The sequence below is a fragment of the Oncorhynchus masou genome, chromosome 8, assembly GCF_036934945.1.
Source record: "Oncorhynchus masou masou isolate Uvic2021 chromosome 8, UVic_Omas_1.1, whole genome shotgun sequence".
Classification (NCBI taxonomy): Eukaryota; Metazoa; Chordata; class Actinopteri; order Salmoniformes; family Salmonidae; genus Oncorhynchus; species Oncorhynchus masou.
The window spans coordinates 35,282,746-35,304,269 of NC_088219.1; positions in this window are offsets into that span (position 1 = coordinate 35,282,746).

Below are 21,524 nucleotides of genomic sequence, written 5' to 3' on the forward strand. Positions count from 1 at the left end.
ATGGCACCACAACAAACCTGCCAAGAGGGCCACCCACCAAAAAGCACGGACCAGGCAAAGAGGGCATTAATCAGAGAGACAACAAAGAGACCAAAGACAACGCTGAAGGACCTGCAAAGCTCCAGAGCAGAGATTGGAGTATCTGTCCATAGGAACACTTTAAGCCATACACTCCACAAAGCTGGGCTTTATGGAAGATTGACCAGAAAAAAATAAGCAAACATGTTTGGTGTTTGCAAAAAGGCATGTGGGAGACTCCCCAAGCATATGGAAGATGGTACTCTGGTTAGATTAGACTAAAATGTAGCTTTTTGGCCACCAGGGAAAAATGTCTGGCGCAAAACCAACACCTCTCATCAACCCAAGAACACCATCCCGACAGTGAAGCATGGAGGCCATCTCATGCTGTGGGATGTTTTTCCTCGGCAGGGACTGGGAAACTGGTCAGAATTGAAGTAACGATGGATGGTGCTAAATACAGTGAAATTCTTGAGGGAAATCTGTTTGTCTTCCAGAGATTTGAGACAGGGACAGAGGTTAAACTTCCAGCAGGACAATGACCCTAAGCATACTGACAAAGCAACACTCGAGTGATTTAAGGGGAAACATTTAAATGTCTTGGATTGGCCTCGTCAAAGCCCAGACCTCAATCCAATTGAGAATCTGTGGTATGACTTAAAGATTGCGGTACACCAGCGGAACCCATCCAACTTGAAGGAGCTGTAGCAGTTTTGCCTTGAAGAATGGGCAAAAATCCCAGTGGCTAAATGTGCCAAGTTTATAGAGACATACCCCAAGAGACTTGCAGCTGTAATTGCTGCAAAAGGTGGCTCTACAAAGTATTGACTTTGGGGGGGGTGAATAGTTATGCATGCTCCAGTTTTCAGTTTGTTATTTCTTGATTCTTTCACAATAAAAAAAATATTTTGCACCTTCAAAGTGGTAGGCATGTTGTATAAATCAAATGACACAAACCCCCCAAATAATCTATTTTAATTCCAGGTTGTAAGGCAACAAAATAGGAAAAATGTCAAGTGGGGTGAATACTTTCACAAGCCACTGTACTACAAAGCATGATCAATGAGTTAGCCAGCTAACATTGATGAACAACCAGAAATATCCTTATTTTTGTGTGCTTAATTTAAGAAAGCTACATTTACACATGTTTTACGTTGTTGAGTCCATTTCAAGGTTATCTTAAAAAAAAAAAAGTTGTCAGAATATTTAGGCAAGTTAGCTTGCTAACTCATCGATCCTCCTTTGTACCCCTCTGGACATTGAGATTAAGTCAGACTCAGAGTTGTTAGACTCTTGATGTTACCGCTCTGTGTTATACAAGTCTGCGTTTTGTCATGTGTTTGATATGACCTCTAATGTTTGTTGTTCGTTTGTTAAATCTGAAAAGAATTGCCTGGAAACAGCATTAGGCTTGAAACAGTAATGTTGTGTTTATTCAATGTATTATAGTTTACTACATAACATTATAAACTCAGCAAAAAACAAAACGTCCTCTCACTGTCAACTGCCTTTATTTTCAGAAAACTTAATGTGTAAATATTTGTATGAACATGACAAGATTCAACAACTGAGACATAAACTGAACAAGTTCCACAGACATGTGACTAACATAAATGGAATAATGTGTCCCTGAACAAAGGGGGGTCAAAATTAAAAGTAACAGTCAGTATCTGGTGTGGCCACCAGCTGCATTAAGTAGTTCAGTGCATCTCCTCATGGACTTCACCAGATTTGCCAGTTCTTGCTGTGAGATGTTACCCGACTCTTCCATCAAGGAACCTGCAAGTTCCAAGACATTTCTGGGGGGAATGGCCCTAGCCCTCACCCTCCGATCCAACAGGTCCCAGACATGCTCAATGGGGTTGAGATCCAGGCTCTTCGCTGGCTATGGCAGAACACTGACATTCCTGTCTTGCAAGAAATCAAGCACAGAACGAGCAGTATGGCTGGTGGCATTGTCAGGCTGGAGGGTTATGTCAGGATGAGCCTGCAGGAAGGGTACCACATGAGGGAGGAGGATGTCTTCCCTGTAACTTACAACGTAGAGATTGCCTGCGATGACAACAAGCTCAGTCCGATGATGTTGTGTCACACCGCCCCAGACCATGATGGAACCTCCACCTCTAAATTGATCCCGCTCCAGAGTACAGACCGCGGTGTAACGCTCATTCCTTCAACGATAAATGCGAATCCGACCATCACCCCTGGTGAGACAAAACCACGACTCGTCATTGAAGAGCACTTTTTGCCAGGCCTGTCTGGTCCAGCGACGGTGGGTTTGTGCATATAGGCAAGGTTGTTGCCGGTGATGTCTGGTGAAGACCTGCCTTACAACAGGCCTACAAGCCCTCAGTCCAGCCTCTCTCAGCCTATTGCGGACAGTCTGAGCACTAATGGAGGGATTGTGCGTTCCTGGTGTAACTCGGTCAGTTGTTGTTGCCATCCTGTACCTGTCCCACAGGTGTGATTTTTGGATGTACCGATCCTGTGCAGGTGTTGTTACACGTGGTCTACCACTGCGAGGACGATCACCTGTCCGTCCTGTCTCCGTGTAGTGCCGTCTTAGGCGTCTCACAGTATGGACACTGCAATTTATCAATTTATTGCCCTGCCCACATCTGCAGTCCTCAAGCCTCCTTAAAGCATGCCTAAGGCACGATCATGCAGATGAGCAGGGACCCTGGGCGTTTTCTTTTGGTGTTTTTCAGAGTCAGTAGAAAGGCCTCTTTTAGTGTCCTACGTTTTCATAACTGTGACCTTAATACACGAACCGCTTACAGACGGTAGGCAATTAACGACCATTCCACAGGTGCGTTTTCATTAATTGTATGGTTTATGGTTCCTTGAACAAGCATGGGAAACAGTGTTTAAACCCTTTACAATGAAATTATTTGGATTTATCTTTGAAAGACAGGTCCTAAAAAAAGGCATTTTTTATTAGTTATAAGTTATTTCCATTGAATTGTATTCCTTAAAATATCAGATTAATGATTAAATCACATTTGTTTTTCTTATCTGGTTTCCGTAAAGCTGGCACAGCACCCCTGTTTATAGTTTCACTGTGAAGTGAAAGTTGATAGTACTGCATTTTGAGTAGGGATTATTGAGCTGAGTTTGAAATTATTGCTCTAAGGATAGCGTTTTGTAATATATAAATGGGTCAAAAATACTTTCCTTCTTCCTTGAGGTGATACATGATGCTTTGTACCAGTTAGGGTTCTATTCAATCTGTATCACTGAATATACATTTTAAGGTAAATTCCAATTGAGCCGACATATACAGTGTTTCTTTGAATGCAGTCTTCGCTAACACTGGAACATTGCCTTTAAATTTCAATCATGCTTTAATGCTGAACTTCCGTGGTACGGATTGAATAGAGCCCTTACATGTTTGAATTCTAGGGTGGGGTGAAGGATTTTACACATATTTCCGGGTTTTGCCTTACATGGAAAGAGGAGATTTGGTGCATGCAAAAGCACTCTGTATTCTGTAGCGTGTTGTGTTCACCAATCTTTAGCCCGTGATCCCTGACTGTTAGATCCAGAGAGGAAGCTGTGTGTCCACATTAAACCTGTTCCCATGGGTACATGGAGCACAGAGAAGAAAGGTCCACCTGTTCAGGGCCCAGATGGATCCGGGCCTGGTGAAAGCAGGGCCTGTTGTGTATACACATTAAAACAGCCACACGGTTAGGTCACTGTTTACATTGCATGCTGTAGATTACTGAGCTCTAGTTTATGTACACATACACACACAGTTACATCCACACCTCGGCACCCTGCATCCTCTGAGGGTAATCTCTCTTGCTCATACATACACAGTGAACATAGTATACCTGAGGGACTAACTGAACAATGTTCTGTAATAAATGATAGACAAGATGTCAAACAGCTACAGTTTGAGTGGAGTGATTTATCATGGTACCGTTTTCAGAGCCAGTTTAGTTTGCTTCCGCATAGTCTTGAATAGACGAATGCTGGTTAAACCATTGATGCAGCATAGTTTCGCTTAACTCGCTGAAGTTAGAATGGGGGTTAGTCCCCCATCGGAAAACTGTTTCCAGCATCAGAACCTCACAAAGGAAATGCAGACATGGTTAAGCAAGGTTTTGTTCCCGTGGATTTACCCATAATCCACTTTACCCCCAAAGACAGAGGAAAGGGCAGTAGCGAGTAGCCTATTCCCTATATAGTGCACTACTTTTGACCTGGGCCCATAGGTCTCTGGTCAAAAGTAGTGCACTAATACTATATAGGAAATAGGTTGCCATTTGGGACTCACATTTTCCTTTTCACCATTGGATTAATGAACAACCTGAAAAATGTACAGCTATGATGTATGTCATCACTATTTATTTGATGTTACTATCAGGGTCATGAATAGTGGATTGAGTTCCTATGAGACTAAATCACATAATGTTATGTCAGCGTAATATGTTGCTGACTGATCATGCCCACTGGAGGTTATCACTGAGTGGACTGCATACTGATGACCATTTACATTGAGGGGGATCAAAGATTGTGTTCACCACTATTGTATTGTGATGGATAGGCCTACTTTCTATTTTGGCAAACTACATTCAATAAAGGATCTCAACATTCAGTTACTAGCAAACCGGGCTGGGGAGTAATGGATCACAAAAAAAATGTAACGAATCCGTTACCATCAAAAAAATTTACATTTACATTTAAGTCATTTAGCAGACGCTCTTATCCAGAGCGACTTACAAATTGGAATCAGATTACAGATACTTTTGAAAAACGAGATGAAAAATATCTTTCACACTACTCTATTTACTCAATAACAATCAAAAGAGCATTGAAAAAGTTTGTTCCACCTGAGCGAGTCTGACCACAATTTAGAGACCACTATGACACACCAAATGTATTTGATGGATCACGGGAAAAGAGTAGGAATGGAATTTTTTAGGCTACAGTCCAAGCCATTTCTTCACATGGTGCGACTGCTGTCGGCATCCAAAGATTATCCAACTTGAATAAACGCTTGGAGGTAAGGATGACAGCAGTGATGTAGTCATTCGGCCATACGGATATCACGTATTATTGATTGTTACATAGCGCATTGATGAGAATCACACTGCTGCTCTCTCATTTAGCTATTTGCGTCTTACGGATTGAGGTTGTTGTGGACGGCTGTTCACAAATCTAAATCTGTATTTGAACTCAATGGTGGAATTGAAAAAGTTGAAGCTGCCTTTCAATCATTGTTTTTTAAACCAGTGGGCAGCCATTGAAAAATCCACTCTCGCAATAGATGGATAATGCAGATCCAAACCTATGGAATAAATGCATCTAATTCATGCTGATAAAAAAAATCCATAGGCCTGGAGGACACATGCTCTCACTTTTAATAGATTTAAAGGGGCAGGGGATTTAAATCTGTAGTTGCTACATCAATTTTTATATATATATATATATATATATATATATATATATAAAAATTATATATACACTACCGGTCAAAAGTTTTAGAACACCTACCCATTCAAGGTTTTTCTTTATTTTTACTATTTTCTACATTGTAGAATAATAGTGAAGACATGAAAACTATGAAAACAACACATATGGAATCATGTAGGTACCCCCCCCAAAAAAGTCTAAAACAAATCAAAATATATTTGAGATTATTCGAAATAGCCACCCGTTGCCTTGACAGCTTTGTGCACTCTTGGCATTCTCTCAACCACCGTCACCTGGAATGCCTTTCCAACAGTCTTGAAGGAGTTCCCACATATGCTGAGCACTTGTCGGCAGCTTTTCCTTCACTCTGCTGTCCAACTCATCCCAAACCAACTAAATTGGGTTGAGGTCGGGTGATTGCGGAGGTCAGGTCATCTGAAGCAGCACTCTATCAATCTCCTTCTTGGTCAAATAGCCCTTACACAGCGTGAAGGTGTGTTGGGTCGGGTCATTGTCCTGTTGAAAAACGAATTATAGTCCCACTAAGCACAAACCAGATGGGATGGTGTATCGCTGCAGAATGCTGTGATAGCCATGCTGGTTAGGTGTGCCTTGAATTCTAAATAAATCTCAGACAGTGTCACCAGCAAACAACCCCACACAATCACACCTCCTCCTCCATGCTTCACGGTGGGAACCACACATGCAGAGATCATCCTTTTACCTACTCTGCGTCTCACAAAGACACGGCGTTTGGAACCAAAGAGCTCACATTTGAACTCATCAGACCAAAGAACAGATTTCCACGGTCTAATGTCCATTGCTCATGTTTCTTGGCCCAAGCAAGTCTCTTCTTATTGGCGCCCTTTAGTAGTGGTTTCTTTTCAGAAAGTCAACCATGAAGGCCTGATTCACACAGTCTCCTCTGAACAGCTGATGTTGAGATGTGTCTGTTACTTGAACGCTGTGAGGCATTTATTTAGAATGCAATTTCTGAGGCTGGTAACTCTAATGAACTTGTCCTCTGCAGCAGAGGTAACTCTGGGTCTTCCTTTCCTGTGGCGATCCTCATGAGCCAGTTTCATCATAGCGCTTGATGGGTTTTGCGACTGCACTTGAAGAAACTATCAAAGTTCTTGAAATTGTCCAGATTGACTGACCTTCATTTCATAAAGTAATGATTGACTTTTGGGGGGGGGGGGGGTGAATAGTTCTGTATGCCCATGTTTTCATGTTTCACAATAAAAAATATTTTGCATCTTCAAAGTGGTAGGCATGTTTTGTAAATCAAATAATACAACCCCCCAAAAAAATCTATTTTAATTCCAGGTTGTAAGGCAACAAAATAGGAAAAATGGCAAGGGGAGTGAATAGTTCACAAGCCACTGTAAAAACCATTGAAATAGTATTTTTGTCCAAACTTTTGACTGGTACCATATATATCTCCATTGATTCTTGAAGAATATACCTTATAAATGCCCCATGAGCTTAGTTCAACTATCACAGTCCATGAGAACCCAAAATATGTGCTTGTTTTACTCCAATGTTTGTAAACACTAAATGTAAACAACCACTGTATAGTCTCATAACATGGTTAAAAACATAAACAACAGAGTAGAGCTGGCTAATAAATCCTTAGTTTGGGGGACATGCTCCGGTAAAATCATGGGTTAGAAGTGATGGGTTAGAAGAAGCCTACATAACCAACCATTAAGGTAACACTTGACATCCATATATGGCCAGCTACGTAAACCTTAACATTGATTTATCCTCCAATAGATGTTGTCCAATTGGTAACATACATTTTTGTCTTCTAATGCCTCTTAAGGGAAAAGTAATCTGAAAGTCACGGAAGGTAATCAGATTACATTTCTGAGATGGGTAATCCAAAATTGACTGATTACAATTTGACAGGTAACTAGTAACTGCAACGGATTACATTTTGAAATTAACCTACCCAACTCTACGAGCAACTATACTTTCTTATAATTTACTTGAAATTAATAAAATACTTGCACTTGCCCTGTCAATTTCAAATCCTGGAATTATCTTTAACACCCATTTGTCAATAATAAAACCATATGACATATGGCTCAATGTTATTTGTCTTTGCGTGTGATAAAAGTACATTCTGTGAGCAGAACTAGAACACAGTAATTAAGAATAGGCTATAAACCGTTGCCTTTAGCATTCCCGCTGAGTTCGTTAAAAATAGGATAAAATGAACCGACAGAGCAATTACAATCCACATGGAGACAGAGAAAACTCCGCAGGGGAATCGCAGGAGGCCCGACAACCTTTAGTATTTATCTGAAGCTGTCTCCAACTCTCTGTTGTTATCAAAATGACAGTCAGAAACAGTGCAGTGTTATTCGTAGAATAAGCCATTTCTCAACTACTGGAGACCAGTGAATGTCAATCACATGACAACAATGATTCTGTGTGACACATACTCATCCAAGGTTGTGGTGGACATTGTCACTAGACCAGGCTGCTCCAAGCCTTGAGGCCCCGGTCAGCCAATAGAAGACCAATATTGAAAGGCCCCCTTAGTAGGCTACTGGCATGGGTGAAGTTCTAAAGGCCCCTGGAGTCTCGCAATTAAATTTCAGATTCATCATTGACTTTATTGCCAAATATTCTGTGCACCCCAGATGCTTCTCTTGGGTTTTTTCACACCTAATAGGCTACCTGTTTTTCTCTCTGGCCAACAGATAGGCCAGTAGCCTAGGCCATATGAGCTGGACAAGCATGGGGAATACAGCAGCGTGGTCAATAACTTTCTACGGTCTGTCACGGTCTGTCACGCACCACCAAGTGTATACAGTTGAAGTGGTAAGTTTACATACACTTAGGTTGGAGTATTTAAAACTCGTTTTCAACCACTCTACACATTTCTTGTTAACAAACTATAGTTTTGGCACAATTGTTGGAAAATCATTTCTTCAACAATTGTTTACAGAGAGATTGTTTCACTTATAATTCACTGTATCACAATTACAGTGGGTCAGAAGTTTACATACACTAAGTTGACTGTGTCTTTAAACAGCTTGAAAATTCCAGATAATGATGTCATGGCCTTAGAAGTTTCTGATAGGCTAATTGACATAATGTCAATTGGAGGTGTATTTCAAGGCCTACCTTCAAACTCAGTGCCTCTTTGCTTGACATCATGGGAAAATCAAAAGAAATCAGCCAAGACCTCAGAAAAAAATCTGTCTGGTTCATCCTCGGTAGCAATTTCAAAACGGCTGAAGGTACCACGTGCATCTGTACAAACAATAGTACGTGAGTATCAACACCATGGGATCACGAAGCCGTCATACCGCTCAGGAAGGAGACCCATTCTGTCTACTAGAGATGACTGTATTATGGTGCAAAAAAGTGCAAATCAACCCCAGAACAACAGCAAAGGACCTTGAAGATGCTGGAGGAAACAGGTACAAAAGTATCTATATCCACAGTAAAACGAGTCCTATATCATCATAACCGAAAGGCCGCTCAGCAAGCCACTGCTCCAAAACCACCATAAAAAAGCCAGACTACAGTTTGCAACTGCACATGGGGACAAAAAAGATTTTTTGGAGAAATGTCCTCCAGTCTGATGAAACAAAAATAGAACTGTTTGGCCATAATGACCATCGTTATGTTTGGAAGAAAAAGGGGGAGGCTTGCAAGCAAAAGAACAACATCCCAACCTTGAAGCACGGGGGTGGCAGCATCATGTTGTGGGGGTGGTTTGCTGCAGGAGGGGCTGGTGTACTTCTCAAAATAGTTGGCATCATGAGGTAGGAAAATGTGGATATATTGAAGAAACATCTCAAGACATCAGTCAGGAAGTTAAAACTTGGTCGCAAATGTGTCTTCCAATTGGACAGTGACCCCAAGCATACTTCCAAAGTTGTGGCAAAATGGCTTCAGGACAACAAACTCAAGGTATTGGAGTGACCATCACAAAGCTCTGACCTCAATCCTATAGCATATTTGTGGGCAGAACTGAAAAAGCGTGTGCGAGCAAGGAGACTTACAAACCTGACTCAGTTATACCAGCTCTGTCAGGAGGAATGGTCCAAAATTCACCCAACTTATTGTGGGAAGCTTGTGGAAGGCTACCTGAAACGTTTGACCAAAGTTAAACAATTTAAAGGCAATGCTTCCAAATACTAATTGAGTGTATGTAAACTTCTGACCCACTGGGAATGTGATGAAAGAAATAAAAGCTGTAAAAAAATGCTTCTCTACTATTTGTCTGACATTTCACGTTCTGAAATAAAGTTCTGATCCTAACTGACCTAAGCCAAGGAATTTTTACTTGGGTTAAATGTCAGGAATTGTGAAAAACTGAGTTTAAATGTATTTGGCTTACAGTATGTAAGGTTTACAGTATGTAACCGTCCGACGTCAATTGTAGATTTAAACTCAGTTTCACAGTCCCTGACATTTAATCCTAGTAAAAAATTCCCTCACCTTTGTTTTTCCACTAACTTTACCCCTACCGACATGTACAAATTACTTCAAATAACCTGTACCCCCGTTCATTGAGTCGGTACCTATACCCCCTGTATATAGCCTGAATATTGTTATTTTGTTGTGTTACTTTTTAAAATGTATTTGTATGTAAACATTTTTACTGTAGGTTACTAAGTAAATATTAAATATTAGTAAATATTAACTTTATTTTCTTAACTGGATTGTTGGTTAATTAAGGGCTTGTAGGTAAGCATTTCACGGTAAGATCTGCACTTGTTGTATTTGGCGCATGTGACAGATAAAATGTTGTTATTTGATTTGCACTGTTTGGATTATTTTGGAGTGGGCGAACATGCACAGGAAGCCTATGATTCATTGTTCAGCAGTCTTATGGCTTGGGGTTTAGAAGCTATTAAGGACCATTTGGACCTAGTCTTGGTGCTCCAGTACCGCTTGCCACGTGGTAGCAGAGAGAATAGTCTATGACTTGGGTGACTGGAGTCTGACAATTTTTTGGGTCTCCTCTGAAACCACCAAGTATATAGGTCCTGGATGGAAGGAAGCTTGGCCCCAGTGATGTACACTACCCTCTGTAGTGCCTTACTGTCGGATGCCGAGCAGTTACCATACCAGGTGGTGACGCAACCGGTCAGGATGCTCTCAATGGTGTAGCTGTCGAACTTTGAGGATCTGGGGACCCATGCCAAATTTCAGTCTTCTGAGGTGGAAAAGACGTTGTAATGCCCTTTAACGACTTTCTTGGTGTGATTGGACCATGATAGTATGTTGGTGATGTGGACACCAAGGAACTTGAAACACTCGAACCGCTCCACTACTGCCCCGTCGATGTGAATGGGGGTGTATTCGGCCCTCCTTTGTCTTGCTCTGGTTGAGGGAGAGGTTGTTGTCCTGGCACCACACTGCATCATCTGTGGATCTGTGGGTCTAGGGTTTCCGGGATGATGGTGTTAATTTGAGCCATGACCAGCCTTTCAAAGCACTTCATGTCTACCGACATGAGTGCTACAGGGTGGTAGTCATTTAGGCAGGGACTATGGTGGTTTACTTGAAACATGTAGGTATTACAGACTTGGTCAGAGAGAGGTTGAAAATGTCAGTGAAGACACTTGCCAGTTTGTCCGCTCATGCTCTGAGTACCCGTCCTGGTAATCCGTCTTGCCCCGCGACCTTGTAAATATTGACCTGTTTAAAGGTCTTGCTCACATCGGCTACGGAGGGCGTGATCACACAGTTCTCTCATGCATGCTTCAGTGTTGCTTGCCTCGAAGCTATCACAAAAGGCATTTAGACCATCTCGCGTCACCAGGTAACTTGCGGCAGGGTTTCCCTTTGTAGTCTAATAGTTTGCAAACCCTGCCACATTTAACGAGTGTCAGAGCCGGTGTAGTAGGATTCAATCTTAGTCCTGTATTGACACTTTGCCTGTGTGATAGTTCGTCTGAGGGCAAAGCGGGTTTTCTTATGAGCTGCTGCTCCTTGAAAGCGGCAGCTCTAGCCTTTAGCTCTGTGCAGATGTTGCCTGTAATCTATGGCTTCTGGTTGGGATATGTACGTATGGTCACTGTTGGGACGACGTCGTCGATGCACTTATTGATGAAGCAGGTGACTGAGGTGGTAAACTCCTCAATGCCATTGGATGAATCCCGGAACATGTTCCAGTCTGTACTAGCAAAACAGTCCTATAGCATAGCATCCATGGCATCTGACCACTTCCGTATTGAGCAAATCACTGCTACTTCCTGCTTTAGTTAATGGTTGTCAGCAGGATTCAGGAGTATAGAATTATGGTCAGATTTGCCAAATAGAGGGCGAGAGAGAGCGCTTATTACCCCTCTGTGTGTGAAGAGGTGGCCTAAGGTGGAGTTTTTTTTCCCTCTGGTTGCACATGTGACATGCTGGTAGAAATTAGGAAAAACGGATTTAAGTTTGCCTGCATAAATGTCACAGCCCACTAAGAGTGCCGCATCTGGATGTGCATTTTCTTGTTTGCTTGTGGCCTTATATGGCTCATTGAGTGCAGTATTAGTGCCAGCGGCGGTTTCTGGTGATAAATTGACAACTATGAAAAATATAGATGAAACTATCTACCAAGAGATCTACCTACCTCAGGTGAGCAATACCTTGAGACTACCTTAATATTAGACATCTAACATAACAGCTGTTATTGACAAATAGACACACACCCCCACCCCTTGTCTTACTGGACGTAGCTGTTCTGTCTTACCAATGCACGGAAAACATAGCCAACTGTATATTATCAGTGTCGTCATTCATCCCGGACTCAGTGAAACATAAGATTTGACCGTTTTTAATGTCCCATTGGTAGGATAGTCTTGAAATGAGCTCCTCCAATTTATTCTCCAGTGATTGCACATTGACCAATAGAACAGATGGGCGGGTTACCCACTCGCCAGCGAAGTCTCACAAGCCCCCTCCCTGTATTTCCTTATTTTTTTTATATATATTTTTTACATTTTACCTCTTTTTCTCCCCAATTTTGTGGTATCCAATTGTTTTAGTAGCTACTATCTTGTCTCATCGCTACAACTCCCGTACGGGCTCGGGAGAGACGAAGGTTGAAAATCATGCATCCTCCGATATACAACCCAACCAAGCCACACTGTTTCTTAACACAGCGTGCATCCAACCCGGAAGCCAGCCGCACCAATGTGTCGGAGGAAACACCGTGCACCTGGCAACCTTGGTTAGCGCGCACTGCGCTCGGCCCGCCACAGGAGTCGCTAGTGCGCGTTGAGACAAGGATTTCCCTACCGGCCAAACCCTCCCTAACCCGGACGACGCTAGGCCAATTGTGCGTCGCCCCACGGGCTCCCGGTCATAAGAGATCTACCATCAACATTATGTACAAAATAAGTTACAAATGATGCGAGAAAACGCACAGAATAGCACCATTGGTTAGGAGCCCGTAAAACGTCAGCCATCTCCACCGGCGCCATTCTTCAAATAGACATTTTTACAAAACACCAAAAAGTTTGCCTAATGAAAGTCATCGATTGCCTTTGATTTGGCTTATATTATTTGATGTTTCTCGCTGACAAATTGACTTTTTTTGTAGCCTGAAAAGTTGGGACACCTGAAATGGGGCTGAAACTGTCCCGGGAAAAACAGGATTGTCACCCTAACACAAGTTCAATTTACTAGACTAGGCTACAATGTGTAGGCCTATTACCATGAACTTTAAATAGGCCTACCTGTAGCCAGTGATGTAGTGGTAAATAAAAAGCAGGTTTGCCACCAAGGCGATAAAAGTAACACTCCCTATTTCAATGCATTTATCTGAGTTTAGGTGAGTTTACCCTCCACTGCCTACACTGCTGCTGGTAGCCTACCCTCACAGCCAAGGCAATATTACACACATGAAAACACATTGAATGCAGACTACCTGTTCTGCATAATACATGAGTAGAATCAAAAACATGTTTACACCCTAGTTCATGAGTTGTCCATAATTCAATGAATGCTTGGAGTCTTCACAGATCGTGTGACATAAAACACCACTTTTCTGTCCTTACATTAATGACATTTATGACTGTGTTATTAGTAATTATTATGCATTTAACAATTGAATTAGCACATTGAACTTAACCCTGTACGATTCCTGGATCTTGGAGATCTTGGAAAATGTGTAACAAAGTGCAACTATGCCTACGTAACAATTCGCTATGTTTCATCATGAAAACAGTTCTCAGGGGCACAGAAATCCAAAATAATGTAGGCTTCTGCCATTGCAAAACTGAATGCTTCTAGCAAAAAAAGAGTCAACTATAGGCCTACTGTCATTGTTGGACGTATTGGATGCGCATTGGTGTCTAGCTGTAGGCTAGTTGTCTGGTGATATTGGCGACCATCATCAGCTGATCCAGGAAAGAAAATAAATAGTGATAGAAAATAATAATGCTAAATAAAATAGTATACTTCTTCTGGCCACGGATGGCACGGAGAACACTAATACCCACGTGCACATGAAAATCAAAGCAATGAGTGCTCTACAAAAAAAAACATTGATAAATCCAACATTTTAACTAGCAAGTACAAAGCAAAATGTATGAGTTTAAAGAAGCTCAGCTGAGGCCAAATTCAGCACTACTGACCAGTGGAGGCAGGTAGGAGGAGCTATTGGACTCGGTTCCTTTATCACATTCCAGCCATTACAATGAGCCCATCCTCATATAGCTCCTCCCACCAGCCTCCACTAACACTGAGTGGACAGTGCCGTGGATAGGGAAACGGGGAAACGTACAAATAAATGGTTTAAACCATGACAGAGAGGTAGGGGTGTTTTTTTCATTTGGAAATTTTGATTTTCATTTTTACCACCGTAAGACCACTGCATTTGAAACAAATAGGAGAACGGTTAAATTAGCATTATTTAGAGAACCCACTTAAAGATGAATTTTTGTTGCATTTAGGGGAGCTAATGTCTCATCCAGGGGAACTGAGGCCCCACTGGCTTCCCTGTCATTCACACCCTGCCTGTACATCATGTTATGGGTATCCTTGTCATTGTTATGGACTGGGGAGTTTCAGGGGAAAAAAACGAATGCAATGGTGCCAAGCACAGTAAAAATCCAGGAGGAAAACCTGGTTCAGCCTGCTTTCCACCAGAAACTGGGAGAATAATTAAACTTTTAGCAGGAGAATAACCTAAAACACAAGGCCAAACCTAGTTGCAAGACCTGAAAATGGTTGTCTATCAATGGTCAACAACAATTTGACAGAGTCAGAAGAATTTTGAAAATAATTAATGGGCGAATGTTGCACAATCCAGGTGTGGAATAATTTTAGCTATAATCACTGCCAAAGATGATTGACTCAGAGGGTTGAATACTTACTGTATCAAATGAAGATATTTTAGTGTTTTATTTTTCATTATTATTTTACAAGTTTTAGAATTTGTATTCAACTTTGACAGAGTATTTTGTGTAGATTGTTTACAAGAAAATGAAAATGAAATCATTTGTAATCCTACTTTGTAACATTACATAATGTGGAAAAGGTCATGTGCACTCTCACCCAGTGCACATGGGTGAGAGTGGGGGGGATTTTTGAGAGGCAGAGTACCTCTAGTGGTGTAGTCCTGGTCTAAGCAGTTTTGGTGTTGATATGGTGTTATGTTAGTATAAACAGACTGAACACCAGCTGGTGTTACTTTTTAAGCTGTTTTAAAAAACCACTGTTGTTAATACAGGGTGTCAAATTGGCCAGTGTTACCTAGTGTACATTTTAAAGTGTAAACTTTGAGTGATGATTCAATTGTTAAATTAACACTTATTGTTGTAAAGGAACCCCCATTGAGTGTTGGTGTTAATAACCAGTGTTAAACAAAAAACACAACCATGATTATCATATTTCCCTGCATGCTCTTTTGCAGTTCCATTATTTTCATTATCTATGTTTTTGCATGTACATTAATTAATTAATCAATCTTATGCTTCTCAAATATAAATAACATTCACTTTTCTAAACGAATCCAATCTGTTATATGGACTTATTGCACCTGTTACTGAAATGGTTGTTCCAGTTAAGATGCTTAAGGTAGAGCTCAGGTTTTTGAGAAAGGGAACCAGTGTGGCCATGAGGTCGGGAAAAGATGGTGGACAGGGAAAAAAAGGAGAAAAGTGGAATATATTAAAACTAAATAAGGAATGGGGGAATGCAGAAGCCTTCTGGAAGATCTGATGAAGAAGATGGTGGACAGGTATAAAAGAAAATAGACATTTTGCTTGTGAATATGGAGTGGTGGATAACAGAGCACTTTTGGAAGAGCTAGAGAAGGAAATTGAATGTGACGAGGGTGACGATAAATTAACTGCGGTGGCAGGTGTAGTGGAGACTGGCGAATTTGGGCCTCGGCCTGATGATGACAAATGACAAATATGCTCCCTCTCCAGGTCTCTTTATCCCTCTGGCCCCACACCATCCGCTCCCAGATCATAAGCTGGGGGAGTCCCAGCACGGAGTGGCAATTGCACTCTTCTTTGAGCCATCACCACCTCATCGTCGGGATTACCTCTGTATGCTTGGTCTATTAGAGAAGGATATCGTTTTTGACCCTCACCCCCGCCCGATTGGCTAACTTATTCGGCTGCGGGAGCGGAGGGTAGCTTTTCTTGGTTCTCTGCATCTTTCTTTTTCCTATCCCCTTCTACTCTTTTCCTGGCTTCCGACAGCCAGACTCTAGCTGTGTTCAGCCCTTGTTTATTCTGCTTCTTCACATCCTTACCACACTCCTTATGTATCTGTTTTATAAGAAATTCTAGCTTTTCCACATCCAGACGTGAATCAAATTCATGCTTCTTTCTCCATTTTGGACAGAATTCAATGTTCCTTTTATCTTTAAGTTCCATATAGCGCTGATCTCCCGTTGATTCCGGGACCTCCTTTCAGGATTTACTACCCATGTTTGATAAATCCTTGCCGTTTACTATAGTTGCTCTCCTGTCTGACTGTGTGTCTCTTTAATGTTTACCATCTATGTGTATGGATCTCTATATGTGTCCTTTCTGGAACCTTTTGTCTATAGATTTGGCTTTTATCCCACTCCTCTAGATTATGTTTCCCTCTCCTGTTTGGATATTAATTTCTTTCAGCGTTAAATAGGTTTAAGTTATCCTGTTCGCATACCAGCTTTTAAATTTGGACTATGGCTAATTTACCACTTTAATGTTTAACCATGACTATGCTATTTGTACAAAACAACCATCCTATACTACCAACATACAATATCTTCGTTATATTTATTTGTGGCAGCGCCTTACCTCAGGTCTTTTCGGACCTGCCTCACTATCGATCTTTAAACAACAGTGTGTAACCCCTGAGTGAATCTGTTAGGAATACTCAAGCTCAGATTGATAAATTCTAAGCATTTTTACAACAACAAATCAAAAATATCTTAAATCATTCCCCCCAAATTCTAAAATAAAGCTTACTGACCTTGCTTGTAGACTGGGAAAAGCAATGTTGGTTGGATCTAGTCACCGTTCCTGTTACCCTGGGGTGTGTACCGGCCTGTTATAGAGCCCCAATGTCAGGGGACAGGACTTTGTTCTACTGGACCACGGCCCGCCCATGCACGGTTCTCGGCTTGTTACCTTCATATAGTATGTATAGTATAGTATGTTGCTGAATATTTCTGGTCTCAGGGCCCCGCTAATGTAGGCTTAAAGGAGTAACTCCGGTGCAAGTACATTTACATTACATTTAAGTCATTTAGCAGACGCTCTTATCCAGAGCGACTTACAAATTGGTGAATTCAAGTAGTTCCAAAATCAAATTATGGACCTTACCAAAAACAGTACCCATTAAAGCTGGAAGCAGTTAAAGGGATAACACCCACTTTTGAACAGCTGAGAAAGGGAGGGGTTATCATACCAGGGGACAGAGCGTTCTGTAACTCTCCTCTTTTTCCAGTGAAGAAGGCGTTTCCTAGCACTGACTGTAGAATGGTAATGGACCTACAGGGGGTCAATAACAGTGTGATACCAAGAACACATTGTGTACCGGATCCGCACACTCTGTTAAACCAGTTGAAGCCTGAGAATGCTTACTTTACTGTGATAGACCTTGTTAATGCTTTCTTTAGTATTCCAATACACCTTTTTTAGGACAAAAAAAATGGACGTATAGCCATTTAGCTCAAGGCTATTTGGAAAGTCCAACAATCTACAGTCAGGCTATTACCAGGAATCTTGGAAAATTCGACCGTCCCCAGGGGAGTCAAATTTTGATATACGTTGATGATATTCTGTTGTCAAATTTCTCACGGAAGTCCTGTAAAGTGGATACTCTTGCTCTGTTCCTCTTCTTAGCAGACCAAGGTCACAAAGTTAATAAGAGGAAATTACAGCTCTGGCAGGAACAGGTCATCAATTTAGGACACATCATAACTCAGGAAGGGAGATCGCTTAACGTCTTGATGAGGTGGCGCAAGCAATGCCCCTGTGTTTGCAGTCAGTGGTGGCTGCAGCACGGGCTGTGGAGGACTCAGCCTCTGTAGTACCTTACCATGATTTGACTTTGAGGGTACCACGTGCAGTCTCAATCTCATTATTGGAACATAAAATGGCATACATGTTGCCAGCTAGACACTTGTCTTGTATGATCATTCTGTTAACTTCTTAAGATATAGGGGGCAGCATTTTCACTTTTTGGATATATAGCGTGCCCAATTTCAACTTCCTGCTACTCATGCCAAGAATATAAGATATGCATATTATTAGTAGTGAAGATTCTAAAACTGTTTGAATCATGTCTGTGAGTATAACAGAACTTATGTAACAGGTAAAACCCAGAGGACTAACAGTTCAGATTTGTTTCTTTTGAGGTCTCTGTCTGTTCAGTGTATTCTCACTGGGAAACGATATTTCTTAGTCACTTGTTTTCAGTTCCTACTGCTTCCACTGGATGTCGTGTTGTAGTGACGTTGCACAAATTGGTAGCTGTTTTTTCCTGAATCAAACGCGCCAAATAAATGAACATTTTGGATATATATGGATGGAATTAATAATAAAAAAAGGACCAATTGTGATGTTTATGGGACATATTGGAGTGCCAACAAAAGAAGCTTGTCAAGGGTAAGGCATGTTTTATATTTTATTTCTGCGTTTTGTGTAGTGCCTGCAGGGTTGAAATATGCTACTCTTCGTTTACTGTTGTGCTATCATCAGATAATTGCTTCTTATGCTTTCGCCGAAAAGCCTTTTGAAAATCTGACATGTGGCTGGATTCAGCTTTAATTTAGTATCTTTCATGTGTGATTTAATGAAAGTTAGATTTTTATATCGCAATAGACACGCCGCATTTTGTTCCGACTCTTTTTCACCTACAGAAAACCGTGACACCATCACTCTCCTTCTTGGTCAAATAATCCTTACACAGCCTGGAGGTGTGTTGGGTCAGCCTGGAGGTGTGTTGGGTCTGCCTGGAGGTGTGTTGGGTTTTATTTTATTTGAATTTGCTGTGCTGCATTTTCCTTGGCTTTTGGCCAAATGGGACGCAAGCGTACCGTATACCTTATATATGCCAAATATAACAATTGAGCGATGTACTACCTTGAACCCCTCCACTCTAATTCCTATAGCTACCGATGGGTGTCCTTATGATTGTGTAGCAGAGACAGAGAAAGTAGTTCTCCCCAGACCAGATCTAACTGATCTGCCTTTTCCAGATGCTGAAATAACTGTGTTTGTTGATGGGTCTTCCAGAAAGAACCCAGATGGCTCAAATGCTGCGGGTTATGTAGTAGTGAGTCTCACTGAGGTGCTTGAAGCTGAAGCTTTACCAAATAATTACTCTGCTCAACCATTTCTACAAATGTACCACAGGAATGGAACATAAATCAGACCATTCTCCTCAGTGAATTTCATACAATTTGAAATTGTAATATAAATTATCCATTTTAGATTAACCTGTTAAGACTACCCCCCTACTTTGTGCAATTTCCGCCTGAAGACATACCCAAATATACTAAATATAATCACGTCACCCTAATAACTGATTAAAACACACTATTTTGCAAAGAAGGTCTACTGTAGACTCAACAGCACTCTGTAGGTTAGCACCATGGTGTAGCCAGAGGACAGCTAGCTTCCATCCTCCTCTAGGTACATTGACTTCAATACAAAACACAAGAGGCTCATGGTTCTCATTCCCTTCCATAGACTTACACAGTAATTATAACAACTTCCACAGAACATCCTCCAGCCTATCAAAGCTCTTGTTGCCCACCCAATCAAAGGATCAGAGAATGAATATCATACTGAAAGCATAAGCTACTGCTAGCTAGCTCTGCAGTGTATAAAATGCGGTATGTAGTTGACTCAAAGAGAGAGAAAGACAATAGTTGAACAGTTAACAAATTAATTTATTCCAAAATGAAGGAGAAGCAAGAGAGAAATAGAGATTGTTTCACTTACTAAGCTAGCAAATGGCAGCTAGCTAGTTTAGCCTACGGAAACACCCTGCTCAAACAGAGGGATGCTTTGTTAGCTAGCTGGCTATGACATTCCAACACAACACTGAAACTCTTCCAATGTAAGCTTTTGGTATTATTAATTTATTGCCACCGGTGCCCGCCAGTGTAACTGCTTATTGACTGTACATTAACGTGTTAGTGGCCAGATGGAAGCCACTCCTCAGTAAAAGGCACATGACAGCCCGCTTGGAGTTTTCCAAAAGGCACGTAAAGGACACTCAGACCATAAGTATCTCTCTGATCTGATGAAACCAAGATTGATATCTTTGGCCTGAATGCCAATCGTCACATTTGGAGAAAACCTGGCACCATCCTTAAGATCAATGGAAACAGGAAAAAGAGGACAGTGCACTCCCCATTCTCAGTGAAGCAGGTTGAGAGCTTCAAGTTCCTTGGTGTCCACATCACCAAACTGACATGGTCCAAGAACACCAAGACAGTCGTGAAGAAGGTAAGACAAAACCTATTCCCCTCAGGAGACTGAAAATATTTGGCATGGGTCCTCAGATCCTCAAAAGGTTTTTCAGCTGCACCATCGAGAGCATACTGACTGGTTTCATCACTGCTTGGTATGGTAGCGGCTCAGCCTCCGACTGGAAGGCACTGCAGAGGGTAGTGCAAACGGCCCAGTACATCACAAGGGCCAAGCTTCCTGCCATCCAGGACCTCTATACCAGGCGGCGTCGAAGGACCTAAAAATTGTCAAAGACTCCAGCCACCCTAGTCATAGACTGTGCTCTCTGCTACCACACGCAGGCATTACCGGAGCACCAAGTCTAGCTTCAAGAAGCTTCTAAACAGCTTCTACCCACAAGCCATAAGACTCTTGAACATCAAATCATATAGCTTCCCAGACTATTTGCATTGCCATCTCTCTGTCAGGAGATAGATGATAACAGAGTAGCAGCGGTGTAAAAGAGGGGCTTTTACACCGCTGCTACTCTGTTATCATCTATCTCCTGACAGAGCTGGTGTATCTGAGTCAGAATTGTAGGCTGTCATGTCTTGTTATGTCTGTTCCTGTCCTTTCTCTTCATTCTCTCTCTGCTGGTCTTTTTAGGTTACCTTCTCTGTCTCTCATCCCTCAGCTGTTCTACATTTCTCCTAACTAGCTCATTCTCTCTTTCCCCACCTGTTCTCTCTTCCCCCTCTGATTAGGTCTCTATTTCTTTCTCTGTTCCTGCTACTTTCAGTGTCTGATTCTTGTTTGTGTTTTTTGATGCCAGAAGCAAGCTGTCGTCTCGTTTGCTTCCACCTTGTCCTGTCCTGTCGGAGTCTGCATGGCAGGTGCAACCTGCATTATACTACGTTCTTTTGTTCCATTGATTACGTTGGAAGAGGATTTATGCCATTCCTGTTTTTATTAAAGAACTCTGTTTTCTATTAAAACCGCGTTTGGGTCTTCACTCAAGTTCATAACAGAAGAATCAGACCAAGAATGGACCCAGCGGCTCCGGACCCTTTTCACTCCGCCGTCGAGATCCAGGGAGCGATGCTAGGCAGACACGAGGAGGAATTGTCTGCTGCTCAACATGCCGTTGAGACCCTGGCCGTCCAAGTCTCCGACCTCACAAGACGGGTTCACCAACTCCACCTCGAT